Below are 3,586 nucleotides of genomic sequence, written 5' to 3'. Positions count from 1 at the left end.
GTTGGGGGTGACTAGTCCACAGATCCCTTGTGATCCAGCAGGCTAGTCTGGACCGTTTTGTATGGCAGCCGAGTTCCAAAAGCAGGAAGAGGGCAAACTCCACTGCGCAATTGCTTTCCAGCTAACGTTTACATAATGTTTGCACACATCCCACTGGCTAAAGCAAGTGTAAGAACACACTACCAAAGGGCATGATAATGGGGAGGGAGTATTTTGTGGCCATTTTCATAACCTATGACACACTGTGATTATTCAATTGTAGACACGAGAGCCATAGCAACCCACTCATGTACTACCCAGTTAGACTCCAGGCAACCCACTGGGGACCTGCAGAAATTTCCCGGTACCATTTAAGAACCAAGGGCAGCTTTGGAGTACTAGCTCTAGTTCTCTCTTTCTGATCACTCCATTGTCCCTTGTTCCTGGGGCAAGTGGGAAAATGACCCCCGGTCAGCTTTATCTTCAACCTCTCTTAAATACATCCTGTGTCTGCCAGGATTCATAGTTGCACACAAAAGGATTCATGGACGAATTTAGCACAAAATGTGTATTAAAATATGTTAGGTAGACCTTCTTTTTTTTAAAGATTTATTTATTTGAAAGAGAGAGCACACACAAGCAGGGGGAGGGGCAGAGGGAGAGGGAGAAGCAGACTCCCTGCCAAGCTTGGAGCCCGACACAGGGCTCAATCTCAGGACCCTGGGATCATGACCTGAGCTGAAGACAGATGCTTAACTGAGCCACCCAGTCGCCCCAAAATATGTTAGATAGACATTCTAAAAGGACCAAAGGATGGACCTAGATGCTTTACTCTCAGGATCAAAGTATGAAGAATTAATACAGCCTGGGAAAATAAAACACACAATCCTATCACAGACCCACCACAGAGGTCTTTGACCCTGGGTGCCAGAAACTCCACCACAGTTGAACATCAAATGCCTCAGCTCTGGTACTTTCCAGATAATCAACTCTTCCCACATGCAACCGTTAACTCACGTTGCTGCCTCCAGGTTCAGTGCTAAGGAGCTCAAGAAACTGGGTCACATGCAGAACTCTAGAGGCTGGGAAATCGAGAATTGTCGTTTTTAAACTTCCAGCTTTGATTGTACAGGGAAGTAAGCTGGAAGGTGGTTGCAATGGATGCTAAGAGCTCTACTCTGCAGGATCTATCCAAGCCTCCTATCCTAAACTCCAAGGTTAGAGAAGAGAGATCAGGATGCGTAACTGACCATCTGCTCCTTCTCTATCCATCTCTGCTACCCTTCCTCTGATCCTGAATGACAGATGGGCCATTTGTGGGTTGGGTTCCTGAGAAACATACCCCACGGCAAGGATCCCTGTGCATTTGATTTATGAAGGAAGTGCTCTTGTGATAAAGGGGTGAAAAAAAGAAAACATCAGGATAAAGAAGCAGGAGAAGGCAAGCAAGGTTGCAGTTGCAGACATAGTCCTTAGGAAGACAGCTGCAGCCTGATCCCGAGGGACAGCTCCGCAGTGTTGTGCCTGGGAGTGGGTCCCAATTAGAGACAAGAGGCCTAGGCTTTCATACTAGTGCGTTCTTCAGCTGCTGTTGGCTGAGGGTTGTGTCTTATTCCATTCAGGCTGCTAGACCAGGTGGTTTACACAATGAACATTTGTTTCTCACAGTTCTGGAGGCTGGGAAGTCCCAGATGAAGGCGCCAGCGGACGTGGTGTCTGGCGAGGGCCCACTTCCTGGTTCACAGGAGGCCATGTTCTCTCTCTGTCCTCACATGGCAGAAAGGACCAGAACACTCACCAGGGTCTTTTTTATAAGGGCGGTAATCCCATCATGAGGGTCCCCACCCTCATGACCCCATCACCTCCCAGACATCCCACCTCCTAATACCATCACCTCACAGGTTAGGATTTCAACAAATGAATTTGGGGTACGGGGAACGACACACACATTCAGTCCATAACAGGCCAGCCCAGAGGTACATAAACTCCCGAGCAGCTCCAGGCCTCTGCACCTGTGGGCGGAGCTGACTTCAAGAGTCCAACGTCAGGCCTCCCACTGACAGGTAGGAAGGAGGCTGAAAGCTAAACACATCAAAGCTGACTGAGGAGTGTATGGAAACAATTAAAAGGATCACAGGAGATCTAGGGGAAACAGGACAATGTCCACTATGGCATATCTTCTCATTATCAATATCATACAATCCGCTGGGTCCAGATTTCATTATGTGTGATAGTATAGTGGCTTGGCATTCAAGACTCATTCGGCCCTCCTTCTGTTCTGCAGTGGCTGGAAAGCAAGAACTATATTTCCCAGGCTTCCTTGCAATTAGAATTCTGGGTGTGAGTTCAAATCAGACCATCAGATACATCCATCCAAAACTTAGGAAGTGGAAGCGAGGGGCACCTGGGTGGCACGGTCGGTTAGGCATCGGGCTCTTGCTTTTGGCTCAGGTCATGATCTCGGGATTGTGAGATTGAGCCCTGAATTGGGCTCCCCGCTCAGTGCAGAGTCTGCTTGAGATTCTCTCTCCCTCTGCCTCTGCCTCTCCCCTCTCAGTCTCTAAAGTAAATAAATAAATTGTAAAAAAAATAAAAAGAAAGTGGAAGCAAGACAGAGGCTGAGACTTCTGTGTGTACCATGTTTGGGGGCAGGCGTGGTTGGGTAGGCATGTGGTTTCCTGCGGCCTCTTTAACAGCCTCAGGATCCAGTCATGATGTTGCGAGACAGGATGCAGGGCCTTCGTTTTGTCTGTGTGGATCATGGCAGGAATGATGCGCTCTGGAGCTCATGGGAGCACTGTCCTGATCCTGACTGCGGCAATAACCCCATAATTCTGGAGCCACGTAAGAGGTAGTATCTGTCTAGATGGCCAGGTTCTGTGGTGAGTCTGTGGAAGTTGTTGGTGAAAGCTCACACGAGAATCCTTTCAACAGTTCTGTAAGTGCTTCCTGCTCAAACTGGTTCAAGCGCAGCGTGCGCTGTATGACTGAACCCTGACCCAAATAATACGCTAATGGGAACTGTAAGAAGGTTGAAATCTTTTTCTCTCAAAAATATATATCGATGTGCTTTTCTTGTATTTGAATGATGTGATTTTTGCTTTAGTTGGCCTGATGATGACCGAACTGAACTGAACATTTTTCTCGACTCAAAAATTCTATCTGAGGAGTCAAAACTTAAGGATTGGGTGTTTTGTTTTGTTTTGTTTTAATCTCTGCATTTCTGCTGTAACAGCTTCAGCTCCCCATCCCCTTCCCTACACATAGAAAAACACACCAGACCAGCTTAAAAAGTCAGATACACCTATACAAAAAGTAAAACTACAATGACACATTTTTTAAGTAGTATCTCTGTTATAATATATATTTAGAACTATTTCTTCAGGGTACATTCTCAGAAACAAAATTGCATCATCAACATGTTTCACTCTGAATACTTATTTCATATCATTTCCTGAAGTTTTGCACCAATGTATTTTCCTTCCCTGATGTAAGATTCCTTTCAAGCATTCATCCATTGCACACTTCCCAAAACTAAGAATCCTGACCAAGCTTCCTTTTTCTAATTTGATTAATAAATGATGGTCTCTTATTGTTGCCTCAATTT

This window comes from Callorhinus ursinus, unplaced genomic scaffold (genome assembly GCF_003265705.2).
Source record: "Callorhinus ursinus isolate GAN/ISIS: 27379988/994484 unplaced genomic scaffold, GSC_fseal_2.0 scaffold16, whole genome shotgun sequence".
Lineage (NCBI taxonomy): Eukaryota > Metazoa > Chordata > Mammalia > Carnivora > Otariidae > Callorhinus > Callorhinus ursinus.
The sequence above is the reverse complement of the archived record's forward strand: the minus strand, read 5'-3'. Positions refer to the sequence as shown.